Here is an 18,022-nt window from a genome sequence, read left to right as displayed (position 1 = left end):
ATCTGATTGGCTGTCAGCACTTCATCCAAGAAGTGTTGGCAGCCATCTTGGGACCAATATACATGATAGCACCTCATTAAAAAGCATTGTAGTTAATAGAGGGTTTTAGGACTTTAGATACATTATAAATCATTTGTTGATGGTACCATACTCATTTTAGGGATTGTGGTGTGTTCTAAGGTGATTTTATGATGTGAAAAAGCCTTCTGCTGGGATATCATGATTCATGTTTGAAAGAAAACTATTATCTCATGCTTTTCCCACAGTGGTTTGGAAGGGGATCTATAAGCTAAACTGAAAGCATATTTTCTGTAAATTCACATTATCTTTCTCAGTCATGTGAGAATGAAGTCTGACATTCTCAGTAAAACATATACATCCAACAAGGACAGAGACTGTCAGTTGATTCCTTTGTGTTCTACTGCAGCATCCTAGAGTGTTCTAAAGAACAACTAGAGCGCTAACAGTCCTACTTATTACAAAGGTATGGCACACCTGAAGCCATCTTTATTGGAATAAAGCGGTAACTCTTAAAACATTTAATTTAAAAAGGAACAAAATGATGGGGTATATTTTGCCATAGAAAGTATGATTAGTGCTGCAGAAAGAAAAATTAGGGCACATTTTGAGTGACTTCTCAAATCCTCTTCTATTTCATTAAAAAATTCAGACATGCAGTCTCCCAAGATGGCCACCAGAGACAAAAGAGCCCATATGTAGCCCAAATATCACCCAGATGTAGCCCAAGTATAGTCCAATGACAGAATGTCCTAGAGTGTTCTAAAGAACAACTAGATCGCTAACAGTCCTACCTATTACAAAGGTATGGCACACCTGAAGCCATCTTGATTGGAATAAAGTTGTAACTCTTAAAACATTTAACACCTTGAATGCTATGGGGATTTTTCTCCTGTGCTGGAACTCCATGAACCCCATTATTCATGACGAGCTGGGCTCGTCATCAGCGTAGCAGGAGGCTACTACATGACGAGCCCAGCTCGTCATGAGCGTGGAAGGGGTTAATTTAAAAAGGAACAAAATGAGGGGGTATATTTTGCCATAGAAAGTATGATTAGTGCTGCAGAAAGAAAAATTAGGGCACATTTTGAGTGACTTCTCAAATCCTCTTCTATTTCATTAAAAAATTCTGACATGCAGTCTCCCAAGATGGCCACCAGAAACAAAATAGCCCAAATGTAGCCCTAATATCACCCAGATGTAGCCCAAGTATAGCCCAATGACATAATGTCCTAGAGTGTTCTAAAGAACAACTAGAGCGCTAACAGTCCTACTTATTACAAAGGTATGGCACACCTGAAGCCATCTGGATTGGAATAAAGTGGTAACTCTTAAAACATTTCATTTAAAAAGGAACAAAATGAGGGGGTATATTTTGCCATAGAAAGTATGATTAGTGCTGCAGAAAGAAAAATTAGGGCACATTTTGAGTGACTTCTCAAATCCTCTTCTATTTCATTAAAAAATTCTGACATGCAGTCTCCCAAGATGGCCACCAGAGACAAAAGAGCCCAAATGTAGCCCAAATATCACCCAGATGTAGCCCAAGTATAGCCCAATGACAGAATGACCTAGAGTGTTCTAAAGAACAACTAGAGCGCTAACAGTCCTACTTATTACAAAGGTATGGCACACCTGAAGCCATCTTGATTGGAATAAAGTGGTAACTCTTAAAACATTTAATTTAAAAAGGAACAAAATGAGGGGGTATATTTTGCCATAGAAAGTATGATTAGTGCTGCAGAAAAAAATTAGGGCACATTTTGAGTGACTTCTCAAATCCTCTTCTATTTCATTAAAAAATTCAGACATGCAGTCTCCCAAGATGGCCACCAGAGACAAAAGAGCCCATATGTAGCCCAAATATCACCCAGATGTAGCCCAAGTATAGTCCAATGACAGAATGTCCTAGAGTGTTCTAAAGAACAACTAGATCGCTAACAGTCCTACTTATTACAAAGGTATGGCACACCTGAAGCCATCTTGATTGGAATAAAGTTGTAACTCTTAAAACATTTAACACCTTGAATGCTATGGGGATTTTTCTCCTGTGCTGGAACTCCATGAACCCCATTATTCATGACGAGCTGGGCTCGTCATCAGCGTAGCAGGAGGCTACTACATGACGAGCCCAGCTCGTCATGAGCGTGGAAGGGGTTAATTTAAAAAGGAACAAAATGAGGGGGTATATTTTGCCATAGAAAGTATGATTAGTGCTGCAGAAAGAAAAATTAGGGCACATTTTGAGTGACTTCTCAAATCCTCTTCTATTTCATTAAAAAATTCTGACATGCAGTCTCCCAAGATGGCCACCAGAAACAAAATAGCCCAAATGTAGCCCTAATATCACCCAGATGTAGCCCAAGTATAGCCCAATGACATAATGTCCTAGAGTGTTCTAAAGAACAACTAGAGCGCTAACAGTCCTACTTATTACAAAGGTATGGCACACCTGAAGCCATCTGGATTGGAATAAAGTGGTAACTCTTAAAACATTTCATTTAAAAAGGGACAAAATGAGGGGGTATATTTTGCCATAGAAAGTATGATTAGTGCTGCAGAAAGAAAAATTAGGGCACATTTTGAGTGACTTCTCAAATCCTCTTCTATTTCATTAAAAAAATTCTGACATCCAGTCTCCCAAGATGGCCACCAGAGACAAAAGAGCCCAAATGTAGCCCAAATATCACCCAGATGTAGCCCAAGTATAGCCCAATGACAGAGTGTCCTAGAGTGTTCTAAAGAACATCTAGAGCGCTAACAGTCTTACTTATGACAAAAGTATGGCACACCAGAAGCCATCTTGATTGGAATGAAGTGGTAAGTCTGAAAACATTTAATTTAAAAAGGAACAATATAAGGGGGTTCATTTTGCCATAGAAAGTTTGATTAGTGCTTCAGGAAGAAATATTAGTGCACATTTTGAGTGACTTCTCAAATCCTCTTCTATTTCATTAAAACATTCTGACATGCAGTCTCCCAAGATGGCCACCAGAGACAAAAGAGCCCAAATATCACCCAGATGTAGCCCAATGACAGAATGTTCCAGAGTGTTCTAAAGAACAACTAGAGCGCTAACAGTCCTACTTATTACACAGGTATGGCACACCTGAAGCCATCTTGATTGGAATAAAGTGGTAACTCTTAAAACATTTAATTTAAAAAGGAACAACATGAGGGGGTTCATTTTGCCATAGAAAGTATGATTAGTGCGGCAGAGAGAAAAATTAGGGCACATTTTGAGTGACTTCTCAAATCCTCTTCTATTTCATTAAAAAATTCTGACATGCAGTCTCCCAAGATGGCCACCAGAGACAAAAGAGCCCAAATGTAGCCCTAATATCACCCAGATGTAGCCCAAGTATAGCCCAATGACATAATGTCCTAGAGTGTTCTAAAGAACAACTAGAGCGCTAACAGTCCTACTTATTACAAAGGTATTGCACACCTGAAGCCATCTTGATTGGAATAAAGTGGTAACTCTTAAAACATTTAATTTAAAAAGGAACAACATGAGGGGGTATATTTTGCCATAGAAAGTATGAGTAGTGCTGCAGAAAGAAAAATTAGGGCACATTTTGAGTGACTTCTCCAATCCTCTTCTATTTCATAAAAAAATTCTGACATGCAGTCTCCCAAGATGGCTACCAGAGACAAAAGAGCCCAAATGTAGCCCAAATATCACCCAGATGTAGCCCAAGTATAGCCCAATGACAGAATGTCCCAGAGTGTTCTAAAGAATAACTAGAGCGCTAACAGTCCTACTTTTTACAATATTACAAAGGTATGGCACACCTGAAGCCATCTTGATTCGAATAAAGTGGTAACTCTTAAAACATTTAATTTAAAAATGAACAAAATGAGGGGGTATTTTTTGCCATAGAAAGTATGAGTAGGGCTGTAGAAAGAAAAATTAGGGCACATTTTGAGTGACTTCTCAAATCCTCTTCTATTTCATTAATAAATTCTGACATGCAGTCTCCCAAGATGGCCACTAGAGACAAAAGAGCCCAAATATCACCCAGATGTAGCCCAAGTATAGCCCAATGACAGAATGTCCTAGAGTGTTCTAAAGAACAACTAGAGCGCTAACAGTCCTACTTATTACAAAGGTATGGCACACCTGAAGCCATCTTGATTGGACTAAAGTGGTAACTCTTAAAACATTTAATTTAAAAAGGAACAAAATGAGGGGGTATATTTTGCCATAGAAAGTATGAGTAGTGCTGCAGAAAGAAAAATTAGGGCACATTTTGAGTGACTTCTCAAATCCTCTTCTATTTCATTAAATAATTCTGACATGCAGTCTCCCAAGATGGATACCAGAGACAAAAGAGCTCAAATGTAGCCCAAATATCACCCAGATGTAGCCCAAGTATAGCCCAATGACAGAATGTCCCAGAGTGTTCTAAAGAACAACTAGAGCGCTAACAGTCCTACTTATTACAAAGGTATGGCACACCTGAAGCCATCTTGATTGGAATAAAGTGGTACTCTTAAAACATTTAATTTAAAAAGGAACAAAATGAGGGGGTATATTTTGCCATAGAAAGTATGATTAGTGCTGCAGAAAGAAAAATTAGGGCACATTTTGAGTGACTTCTCAAATCCTCTTCTATTTCATTAAAACATTCTGACATGCAGTCTCCCAAGAAGGCCACCCGAGACAAAAGAGCCCAAATGTAGCCCAAATATCACCCAGATGTAGCCCAAGTATAGCCCAATGACAGAATGTCCTAGAGTGTTCTAAAGAACAACTAGAGCGCTAACAGTCCTACTTATTACAAAGGTATGGCACACCTGAAGCCATCATGTTTGGAATAAAGTGGTAACTCTTAAGACATTTAATTTAAAAAGGAACAAAATGAGGGGGTTCATTTTGCCATAGAAAGTATGATTAGTGCTGCAGAAAGAAAAATCAGGGCACATTTTGAGTGACTTCTCAAATCCTCTTCTATTTCATTAAAAAATTCTGAAATGCAGTCTCCCAAGATGGCCACCAGAGACAAAAGAGCCCATATGTAGCCCAAATATCACCCAGATGTAGCCCAAGTATAGCCCAATGACAGAATGTCCTAGAGTGTTCTAAAGAACAACTAGAGCGCTAACAGTCCTACTTATTACAAAGGTATGGCACACCTGAAGCCATCTTGATTGGAATAAAGTGGTAACTCTTAAAACATTTAATTTAACAAGCATTTACAATGCAACGGTCTCGCCTTCGGAAAAGTTAGAGCTATTGGCATTGTAAATGACAAACTTTTTATTTATGTTTTGGTTTTGAAAACAGATAAATAAATGGCATTGTCATTTACAATCCCAATAGCTTAATCTCTCGCAAATACGAGACCTATTGCATTTGCACCACACCCACAGAGCCACACACACACACACACAGAGCTATACACACACACACAAACACACACACACACACAGAGCCACACACACACACACAGAAAGCCACACACACACACACAGAGCCACACAAACACACACAGAGCCACACACACACAGAGAGCCACACACACACAGAGAGCCACACACACAGCCACACACACACAGAGCCACACACACACACACACACACGCAGAGCAACACACACACACAGAGCAACACACACACACAGAGCCACACACACAGACACACAAAGCCACACACACAGACACACAAAGCCACACACACACACAGACACACAGAGCCACACACACACACAGACACACAGAGCCACACACACACAGAGCCACACACACTCACACACAGAGCCACACACACACACTGAAACACACACGCACACAGAGCCACATACACACACACACACACAGAGCAACACACACACACACAGAGCCAGACACACAGACACACAGAGCCACACACACACACAGACACACAGAGCCACACACACACACAGACACACAGAGCCACACACAGAGCCACACACACACAGAGCCACACACACACAGAGCCACACACACAGAGCCACACACACACACTGAAACACACACGCACACAGAGCCACATACACACACACACACAGAGACCAACAAACACCCCCCACTCCTCCGACCAGACTGTTTGGTGCATTTCATTTTTAGGAACTGGGGGTGAGGGGGGAGAGAGAGAGAGAGAGAGAGAGAGAGACTGTTTTCTTTACCCCTTCTGTCGCTAGTTCGTTACAACTTTCATTCACGCCTTCAATCGGATTAAAGACATTGTTTTTATTGACTTGGCTCCTCTGCCGAAGTTATTGATTGGTACCTCTCGGATTATACATTTAAATGTTATCCCTGCATTCTGAATTTTACAGGTTCTGCTCTCGCATCTTAGTAAAAGACTTTACATCCGAGCGAACTATCTCGGCGCTTTAGAAAACAAACAAAACAAGGAAGTGAAAAGGCCATGAGAAAACAGGGTTGGGGAGAGTTTGCTACCATGGTAACACCTCCTGTCTCAAATGTGGTGAGCTGGGAAATTAGAAACAAGGCTGCTCTAATCAACCTCCTAGCATGCAAAATATGCATGAACAACCAAACTAAGTTTACTTCCATGATGAGCGGTCACTTTGGGTTTTTAACTGTCCCACTTTGCCAGGTCTTTCCAGGCAGTGATGGACAGGAAAAAAAGGCATCATAAAGTCAACCCTAAATAGGGCAGATTGTTTAATAACCTTCCTCCGACGGCTCCTACTAAGTTGGCCCGTCGACTGAATATTTCCAGCAACCTATTTCGACATGAGGCGGGCAGACAGAGTCTGGCTAAGTCCCTGTCTTCTGAAGTCTAAATCGAGCCTCAGTTACAAAGAAAGTGTCATCATTTTTGCTGACACAAAATAAGCCCTCCGGAGTTGTTCCAGACTTTGGGCTTCTATAGCTACAAAGGTATTTCCTTACTTCCTGAAAGTACTCCCACAAAAAATGAACCCAATGTGAAGGGGTTATTGGCGATAGACACAGCTCCTTAGTGACATTGATCAATGGCCAGAGACAATCATTGTATGATCTGATGAGGTACTAGTGAATACCCATTGGGACCGGCACCTGTCCAGTGCTGCTATGACGGCTACAGGTGTGGCTGGGAGTCATGGATACAGGGATCTGCAGGAGTCACAGTAAGTTGCACAATGACATAGGATATCTGAGAGACCAACAGCAGGCAACAACCTCGAAAGGATCACATCCCTCTTAAAAGAATGACAGCATCCCAAAACTAAGTCAAAATGAAAAGCTGTGGATCTAGACATGTCAAAGAAAGTGGGAGGATTTAGCACAAGGCTGGATGAATGAGAGGACAGAGAAAGTCTATTACAGATCGGGAAACATAACACACGTCTCGTAGGACAGTGCTGGTAACTGCACCACTGACAGTATGGTTATGATCACAGGTAACCGTGAAACAGGTCTTTATCACACAGTAGCCCTAACGGTCCAGACATGAGTTGATGCCATCAGTTCAGGTAGAGACATTTCTCAATTAGCAATTCCAGTATTGGTATTTTATTCAGCAGAGAATGCATTCCATCGACCAAAATCCGTAGAGAGAGTCACCTTTAGTATAGGCACATCATTTAATAACACAAATAGTCACCTCGTCTCACCCTGCGGATGCGTCCCTTGCTCTTATTTAATCATCTAGACATGGCAGCCGCCCAAGGCTAAGATCCGAATTTCTGTACCCTTCCTGCTATAACATGCAGATAAGGTCTGCCCAATAACATCTTCTTTTCCTATTGCAGCTGAAATTCACCTGTGATCCGAACCTGTGATTCATCGTTAGTAATCACAGGTCCATGCTGTGCCTCATCTACCCTGACTTTATTGGACAGAGTTCACTAGCCGAGAAGAAAACAAGGCAACATCATACCCCATGCCTGGGCTCACTGTTATCTTGCATTTCATATTTATCTGTGTCTCGCATCTGCTTCTCAGCTGCTTATTTCCTGTACCGAACCAGCCTAGCGTTATCAGTCAGCCTGTCTGACTGATATCTACAAGACACCTCTCATCACGCTGCGCGTGCCATCCTACGCCTCCGACATCCTACTGCTTCCAAGATGTCTGCCGCGAGGTGTTGACGAGGACACCTGTGGGAATGTCGCAGCTCTTGTTGCAGGCCCAACAACTGCAAATGGAGGCTCTTTACTATGCCTGGCAGTGGCGCGGGAAGCCCAGGGGGCATATCCGCTGCCAAGAGCGCTGCACTGCAACAGAGACAGAGCAGTGTGATGAATAACCTTCAGTGTGATCTGGGTAAACAGCAATTGTTCCCGGCTCCGACAAGAAAGACAAATGACATGGAGATTAAAGTGTGCTTTGTAAATCTATTATGCACCCAGACAGTGCATGTGCATCTCTTGCCTCTGGAACAATAGGGGCCACGCCCACCCTGCTCTGCTTCTGTCGCTGTGGATTTTCATCAAAGGGGATTTATGTAAGAAATTATGTCAGAAGGCAGACTCCTCAGCATATGCCGGGGGAACTAAGATTATTAGTGGGTGTAATTGTCTTCATGTTGCGCAAGATGTACCAGGACAGAAAAAAAGACACGTCAGTTCAAAAGGAGGGATGAAAAAGACATGCTGGCATGTGGAACCTGAGGCACACACTGGTCCTGTCACAGGGCTGCACTATTTGGAGAACCGCAGCGCGACAGGGCCAGTCCTTTGCCTCTCATCCAGGTACGGTGGGTGTGCATAAGTGAGAGTGCAACAGCTTCACTCCTAACACCAGGCAACTCACGATAGGGGGCAAGGCAGGAAACCAACAACTCTTCCTCTAGGGAGGTACGACAATGCAAGACCGATGATGACAGGGGTGGTGCTGTTGTGTGATTGGCTGGCCTTGCGTGCATTGCAGTTAACTTAATTGTAATTTAATTTATATAGCGCTTACTACCCCTGATGAGGAGTTGAAGTGCTTTTTCGGTGAGTAGCACCCTACTCCGGAACCCAAAGAGGATTAATGGTGAATTAGTATAGGGGGATAGGAAATTAATTTGAGTAGTGGACATGTGAGTTTGTTATTTGAATTGAAAAAGGATAGTGGAGGGATAGAAGAGGGAACGGTTAGCATTTATATAGTGCTTGCTACCCCTGAAAATCACCATGTGCCTAAAAAAAAAATGAATGTGTCCTTGTGTAATGTATATGGGGCTCCGGTAAAGCGCTCCAATATCTTTGGGTAGAGATTTTGCTATATAAAACTCAACAAAAAAAATAATAACTAAAGGAATGAACAGAACTCTCTAATAGGAGTTAGCCTATGTTCAGCATTGAAGTCAAGAGCTGGTGCTACCCAGCCAGGGTCGAACTGGCCGTAGCGGACACCGGGCATTTTCCCAGTGGGCCGCCAGGGTCTGGGCCGATTTTGGGCCCCGAGGGCCATTTTTGTTACAGGGCCGTTTTTGCAGCATAGCTGCAAAATCGGGCCCTGTAACAAAATCGGCAGAAAACCGCCCTTGCAAACAGCTCGGCCACTCCCCCAACCCCAGGGGGGGCGGCCGAGCTCCTTCCCAGAGCCGGTTTTGGTTCCCAGTCCGGCCCTGTACCCAGCCACGTACCACATGGGTAGAACAAACCTGACATCATGCAGAAAGCGAGGGACCCTGAAACGCCAGGACCCCAGCCTCACATGTTATGTTATGTTAGTATGAATTTGTAGAGAGCAAGTTCACCCCAGGGTTTCTTGGCGCTGTGTACCGCTGGGGAACCCGTCCTGGCTTTCCCTGTGAGATGGTCCCTATTGGGCACCCCCAAGGTGAAACCAGGCATCCCCGGCAGCGAGGGGGCCGTTGTGGAGATTAAGCAAGCTATTGCCCAGAGTTGCAGCGTGGGACCCATGGTTAGAGAGGCACCGAGGCGAGATTTATCGAGCCCGCTGACATTGGTTCCGTACCCTGCAGCGTCAGGAATTGAACCCTGGTCCCGGGCCGACCTCTGCTTCTGGGTCTGCCGCCTCTAACCGGTGAGCCACACTTCTCCACATGACGAATGAGACCAAAGGCAACAATGTCTGGATGGCCCGGCAGCAGGCCTCACCGAGCTAAGGGCAGGCAGATTCACCAAGGATCTCAGCCTCAAGCAGCTCCTTATTGAGGAGTGCACTGAAGAACAAAGGGTGGGCAGGAGTTGTTGTACTCCGGGTGTTGATCTTCGGTGGGCAGCAAACTGAAAATGTGCAGTGAATCGCCATAAACAGCTGCTGACCTCATGAACACTGGACAGAGCTTAGTTCCTAGAGCCAGTTCCTATCTTTCTATTTTGTCCCACAGCCATGGTGACACTCTGAGCATTCACTGAGATCCCAGGTATAGCTTGATACTTAGGTGGATCAAGGGTGGACATGGGGGGACTGACCCCACACATGCTTCCAAGATAACCCGCTGCCTCAATGATTTCTTAAATACCTTACACAGTAAGTGTAAGAAGCAGAGCAAGACAGTGGTTGCAGGGTGCGTAACCTCCATGCAATGCATAGCATCCAGGCATGGTGCAATCCTACACAGCAGAAATGGAGAGTTTGATTCCTGAGTTTACTGACACTAAACTTTGCCAACCCGAAGCAGTGGCCTCTTGTCTTTGGAGCAACTTTAAGAGATGGAAGCCCCTGAATGGTCACTGGCAGCTGGCACCACAGCAGTCCCACTCCATGACATTCGCAGATATGTCAGAGACCTCGTCCGCAGTCAGAGACAAAAGCAAAGTGAAGAGGCAGTAAGCGTAGAGAGTGCCAGGAGTCATAAAAATGGCATGTGCCACCTGACACGTGTTAAGAACCAGCTAACACGACCAACAAATGCCATGCTGGCCTATTAGTTTTGGTGAGATATTCCACAGGGAGTTAACCTCTGCTGTGGAGCAAAGCCAGGTATTTCAGACAGACCAGAGTAGAGCACTCTTGAAGCCCTTAACCCCTTAAGTGCTGTGCACGTTCAACGGCCGACGGCACCACTACCTCCGTAGTGCTGCCGTCGGCCGTTGAACGTTCGAACTGCACCTGCGCAATGGAATGTCCAGCACTGGAGCTGGACGTTCCATAGCAGCTATGAGGTTAACAGTCTGCCCACCAGTGGCGAACAGTGTCAGGATCCAAACAGGGGGGCCAGGTCCCAGCCTTACAGAAAGAAACAGGCAAACAGTGTTGCTGCTTCAGTGATGGGGTAAAGCTTTCTGGTTTTCCCTAGTCAGATGCCATCTCAACACATACCAGGATGCATAAGCCATCTGGGGGCCCGTTTCCCTGGTGGACCTGAATCAGTCCACAATAAGGTATCACATCTCAGAGACTCTTTGGTATGGGAAAGAGTTGAGCTGCCACTGCTGAAGGACAGTAGTATCATGCTAGCACCACAATATGTTTGAAAGGATGGTTCATACTGAGATACACCTAAGGCAGGTGTGCCTCGTGTGAACAAGGACAAAACAGGAGCTCTTGCACCAGACTAATGACTGGGCCAAAGAAGACTGAGCCCCATCAGGATGCAGGCCTACCATTGCCATTGTGCTCCAGCCTATCAGATTTAGATATACCTTACACAGTTAACATGCTGCTAACAGAACCAGATCAGATGTCGTATCGCACGCAGTTCAGCTGAATGAATTGAGGGCAGGGAAAGCATTGCCCCTCCTCAGAGCTCTGGAAGGCTAGAAATGCTGCATAAGAGACAGTCCTGTAAAATGCTGGCTCTGTGTGGATTACTTTGATCAGTGCATTGAACATAACCTGGTGTCTGTAGATAGGTCCACTGCCTTGAAACTAGGATGTTAAAGTATAACTGGAGCACTGCGACATGTGTACATAGTGTGGAATAGGCTGGTGGACTGCTTGCTTAAGTACTGGGGACACCAGCTAGTTGATTTTTACATTTTTGTACTATTTTAGTTCTAGAGACCTCCAGTTTGTGAGACCCATAGTAAGTGCCCTGGGTTTGGATACAGTAGGCCTCCGCCTTTTTGTGTGATAGGGTGTTATATCAAACGTGAATGCGGCCCAAAAAACAACTAATTTAGAGACCACCTTACAGGATGGATGGATGGATGAATGAATAAATACATGCAGCCACAGGAGTAAGTCTTCATGATTGACAAAGCGAAGACAGTCTTACATGGTATAACTCTGTTATGGGGTAAAGCAGTTACATGAAGCCTCATCTCCTGATACAGGGGCCACTTCATCAGCTAAACCGTGCTCACCCTAGATAAATCCACTCCGGGCGGTATTGGTGATACTCACAGGGGCAACCAGAATCTGAGTGACTAAGAATGCCATGGCCCTGTCCTCTGGAAAGTAGGGGGGCGTGAACAGTGCTACTGCGACAGAGCTTGGAGGCAAGGCTTGGGGTGCTCCCTTAAGGAAGTACCCGTCCTAGACACCCGACAACACTAACGCTGGGGTGAGAAGGGTCTCTGCAGTGGAGCAAGCGAGATTTTGAGTCTGGTTTTCCATGTGTCCCTCAGTTTATGCCAGCAGGTGTAGCATCTGAGAGTCAACAGGGTGCAAGAAACAGTTTGTGGAATGGCAGGTGCGTCATGCAACGCCTGCACCTAAATGAGTTCCTTTAATGTGTGGGCCCTTTTTTCTCTTCACTCCCATGTAAAGTGGATGCACTCAACGATTTAACTTGTAGGAAGACCAGAAATGGTGTCTGCACACACCAAACATTCAGCACGCTAATGACCTTCCTTACTCTGCTCTTCCCAAAAAACAATCATCTTTACAGGAAAAGGCTGCGCCTATGACCGGCATTGCCACTAAAGGGCTGCCAAGCGCTACATTTTCATAAACATAATGCATAGAAAGTGTGATACCAATACCTTCGGGTCGAGCCCGAGTTGTATAAATCTGTAACAATAAAAATCTGCCAGGACAGCTGGGACCGGAATCCGACTGAGTCAAGCACTTCCAATCCTCAGAGGGAGAATGTCGTGCAAATGGAAAGTACAGGCATTGACATAAATATAGGTAGCCATCCTCCTCGAAATATGTTTTTTACCTTCCAGCAAAGGGGGGAAATTGTCTAAGAATCAGAACAGCGCACGTTTCATATCTGTCCAAAAGTGCGCGCGTGAACATTTTAAAATGCGCTTGCCGCATCTTTTGGCTGACCTGTGATCTCAGTCACACATTCCTCAGCATAATCACAGCCTCCACAGACCGAGCCATCCATTTAAGACCTATGCAACAGCAGAGGCTTTGATCTTGACAGGAAAAGAACACCAAAAAGCATCGGCTGTGAAAGCCCTTCTCGGAACAAGAGGAAAAGCAATCAGACTCTGGATTGTGATCTCAGAAGGCAGAGCACTCTTTGGCCATTTGATGGACAGTGATTAGCAGGGAAACCACTCAGCATGGAGGCCGCGAGCGAGGGGAAGGAGAAGAGCTCGAGCGCGGCGGAGCTTGCAGCAGCGCACGCGGGAGAAGCAGAGGGGAGCGTGGGATGCGCGTGACCGCGGCACTGAGTCTCGGGTTCTTTACCACGTCACAGGGGAACAGAGGAGCTGACCAATTAGCGTGAACAAAGGAGTTGTCAGAAGTGTGGCTGGCGGGGCCAAGATATCACCCCACCTGGCAGGTGGCCGAAGGAAGAACTAGGCTTTCCCGCACATAATGCAGTTAATCTCCATTTCGTGATCTATCACTGCTCATCCGGTGCCAGTGGCGTAACGAAACTTGCGGGGGCCCCCCTGCAAAGTGCATGGCGGGGGCCCCCATGCTCCCGGACCCAGTCAGGAGCTCTCAGGCCCACCCGTGTACAGTGCCAGCGGGGGCGCCCTGGAACTCGGGCCCCCGCACTGCAGGGTCCATTGTTACACCAGAGCGAAACTCCAGCCTCACATCAATAACTAAACTCCATCTGTAAACCAAGGATGAGCTCCATCTCGCTCTGTGCACTGGCCTCCGGACTCAAACTGACAAATGGCCTTCAGTCTCACACTAAGGACGAATGTCCAAATGCAGCCAAAGTTGTGGCTCCACCCTCATACCAAGTACTGGGCTCCAGTGTCACAAGCTAAGCTAGTTGCAATTTACTGTGAGGACAAAGATCCTACACCTCATACCTTGGGTCTGGTGAAGAGCTTTGGGTTACAGACAAACTCTGCATGGCTTTCTACCCAAACCTCTTTTGATCTGTCCCTCTCTGGTTCTCCTTATTGAGACGTGACTCCTTTTCTGTGTTCCACCAGCTTTCCCTCTCTAGTCGTCGCATGCACCAACTTGACCACTTACGCTTTTTTCTTAGTGATTAAATGACAACACATCCCTTATAGCTATGGGGTGAGAACTTATGCTTCTTGAACGGATCTCCGCTTTTGGTCATTTTCATCTAGCAGTATTTACTCAATAAGGGTGTGGACTGTCATCCCCCATGGCCAGGATGAGGCAAGCTAGATCCTGGCATCAAATAATCAAGTTGGCTCAAAATTGAAGAGAGATAGCCAGATGCCCTGATCCCTCATGCCTTCTTGTGCCACTCTGATATGGATCCTCTCCAAGATCCACCTACATCGGTTTGATGTTTGCTCTGGTTTGAATCTGGAGCAAATAAAAATGGCACCTCTGGATAATCGACATCTCCTGGTGTTCGGTCCAGATTAACATAACGAAAATGAAGACTCTGGTAAATCTGCGCTACGGGTGTGACATGTCTGAGGGGTCTTTCTCTTGCCTTCTAAAGGCATTAAATGGAAAAATAAAACAAATATGACTGTTTGACCGAGATTGCAAATAAACAGTTCAAGACCATTGTGCCTTTATTTTAGAACTAGTTTCTCTCTTCTAATTAATATAACCTGTGCATAATTCTTTTGCAATCTGACCAGTATAATGGGGGCTTTCAAAAGTAACAAAAAATTAATGTAATTCTTTTTTGGGAAATGTAAAACATAATTTCCTCTTGGATATGACAACTTTGCGTGAATGGATGTGTTTTTGGAAATATAAAATACAGTTTTCTCCTCAGTTATGACTGTGTGTTTAGATACATGTATGTATGTGGTCGGTGTGTGTGTGTGTGTGCGTGTATTTGTGTGTGTGATATGTCTCAGGTCAAAGAACTGCAAGTTCCCTTTGCCCTTGACCAGGGCCACTAGAATTATGATGCGAGGAGTATCAAATTAGGTCGCCTGGTTCATTAAATAAAGTGGTCACAAAAGGCAAAATATGCATTATGCAGTAACATTCTGTGGCTGTGTTGTTTTGCCATTTCAATACATACTAATACTTCAGTAGTATCAGTTTAACTGTGTGATACCAGAAAATCGTATAACATAAATATTATGTGGTAAAGAGCATTTATAAAAAATATTACCCCACTGGAGTTAATAATAGAATGCACACCCGAGGGGATGATATTTTTGTAATGGGACAATATTTTTGTAAATGATATTTAGAACACAATATTTCTGTCCAGTGATATTTGTGTTCAAGATGGTCTGACATACAACTGTGGGATATGAATAAACAAACCAGCAAAAGAAAGGTGACCAGTTTACCTTTGCAAGGTGTCTTTAACTGCAGGGCAGCCTATGTGACAGAGTTTGGTCACTTCTAAATCTTTTGGGCTAGAAAAAATTATTTTTTTGTTGAAATTATGCAACGTATCATAGATTCTGAACAAGCTCATTTTGCAGAAAGTGCTTCGGCATAGGAATTGCAATTGCATATTTCCAGCCGCACTTGCTTTGACCGGTGCTTGAAATGGTGGGAGAGAAGTGCAGATTTTAACAACCTTAGAGTGCTCTTGTCCCACTGAGAAGTGCTGGCACTCTCCCATTGATAGCAATGGGACTTTCTTGAGAGTGCAGGTTCTCTGCCTATCAAATAAAGTGCAGGCACTCGGAACCGCACAGTGCTTCCCCATCCACAGCACTGCCTTTGGATTTTAAGCCTTCTGGGTGTGCGATCGGTGTCCCTAAGAGTGGGACATGTTCCGCTCAGTTCCCTGGGGGGCATAGAATCGGGGATGCTCTCCCCACCGCCAACCCCATCCACACACTCAAGTAGTGTTTATGTATGTAAGGTTATTTGTAAGCCTGGCTGTCAGTACTAATCTGTAATAACAAACATTTTAATATTTGTTACGTTATTTTTCTTTTAATTAAAAACATTTTGTTCCCATGACTACAGGATTATTTTACGTTGAATTAGGGTATGGCGTAGGTGTGCACAATTCATGTTTCAAAGTCAGGTCTCGCTACGCCCCTAGAGATGTGGGATGCAGGCACTATGCAATCTATAGTGGGGACCTCCCCCACATTTTCTTCGGTTTGTACATTTCTCAGTCATTTTCACAAAAATGTTTATGGTTCCCTCACATTCTCAGACACAAATTGTTCGTAGGAGGAGGAGACGTAGTACAATGGAAGGCTATTTGCATCTTCGACATCTCACAACATGAGAATAAAATCCAAACAGCAAATGACACACAAAACAAGGTTCTTGGTTGAAATATGTCAAGAATGGGGCTGGGCTGTTGCGACATCGGTTATTTTCCCAGAAACACAACTAATTCTGAAAGTCTGGGAGGGCTGACCTGGAGTCAGCCATCTCTCACTAGGCACCAGATTATGCTATCCCCTGGGGCCCAAACCCCACTAATGATTAATGTATCAGGAATCATTGGTTTTATCCCGACCTGCCACTGGCTGAAGGGAAAAGCAAAGGTGCCCCTCTGTAGTGTGTGCCAAAGAGGACGGATCTACTAGGGACGGTGCAGCACACAAAGAAAAAAACTTCTAATCTCTGGGATCTGAGTAAGATTGCTCATGTGTGACATTTGGATAATTTCAGTGTAATTATGAGTGACATTCAACGGCTATGAGTGACACTATCTCCAACACCACTGGCCAGAGTCACCCGATCCTCAAGGGCGCAGCCCAAACATAGCTGCCAACTTTTCATTACACACGAGTGAAATGTCTATGTTTCAAGACACCTATGAGTGACATATTCACATCTCATGTGCTGCACCTTATCTCTAGCAGTGGATTACGAAAATCTTGTTTTAGTAAATGCAGTGTAGTACCTGGATTAAATAAACCACTCACACCTGACATGGGGTACTTTGTGATTTGTGAAGTTGCCCTGTGCACTTTCCCACTGTACCATACCTTCCTCTACTATTTGATAGAAGAATTAAATAAAATGCATTGGTAATCTATACCAAATAACTGTCTTATCTCAGTGTTCGCCCGTATATTAACATTGATCTGCAACTTCGAAATGAATTGTGCAGTAAAAAAATGTTACACTAGTTTGGAATTTAAAAGTGTTGCAACTGATAGCATTATCAAATCAATGACCACAGTTTTGAGATCTCTAAAGAACTTATATAGAACTTATATAGCTGCCACCAGCCAGTGCCCTGCACATTTATCACCACTCGTTGCCAAATTGTTGTGGCTGGCTGAATGGACAAACATGTGCCCCTGTTCCAGAAACAACGTGATTGGAGGGAAAGAGCTGCGAAGCTGGTGTTTTTTTACTGCAATCAATGACAAGATATGGACAGTTTGGTTGGGGCCCCAGGAGGACAGAGGCACAGCAGGCTTCAAACCAACACCCTGCACTATGACCCTCCCCAAAACAATGTAAGGGGTCGAATGACACAGAATGCACCACTTACTCGTCTGCTGATGGCACGCGCTGCAAAGGAAAACAAAGCTGCCGCCCGCCATTATGTCTACCTGGGGCCAATCTGCGAAGTCCGTGACCATGCTGCTGGACCCCAAAGGTTTAGTGCCTTTGAGTACAACCTGGGTCCATTGGCACTTTTTATTCCGTGGAACATACCTCACCAGATCAAGCCACAAGGCAAATGTACCTGTACTTTGTCTATCCGAACCTCATGCTCACTTTCCTACTACTTTCCTCTCGTTCCGCTGTTTTTCTTCTCGATTGTTTCACCTCCTTCGAAAGTTTTCTACTCTTGCACTCGTCCTAAGTGGCAACTCCTCCTGCACTTTTAAATCCTGCTCTGTATTTCAACAGCTCTTTCCGGCACTGCCGTTTTG

General features: G+C 44.5%; 1 protein-coding gene across 2 annotated transcripts in view; it reads right to left on the bottom strand.

Annotated features, from left to right (window-relative positions):
• Positions 1–18,022, bottom strand: part of LOC144798777 (cytochrome P450 2J2-like) — a 446,433-nt gene that overhangs the window by 119,219 nt on the left and 309,192 nt on the right. The window lies entirely within an intron of this gene.

The sequence above is a fragment of the Lissotriton helveticus genome, chromosome 1_2 (assembly GCF_964261635.1).
Source record: "Lissotriton helveticus chromosome 1_2, aLisHel1.1, whole genome shotgun sequence".
Classification (NCBI taxonomy): Eukaryota; Metazoa; Chordata; class Amphibia; order Caudata; family Salamandridae; genus Lissotriton; species Lissotriton helveticus.
This window is presented reverse-complemented; position numbering and strand designations above follow the sequence as displayed.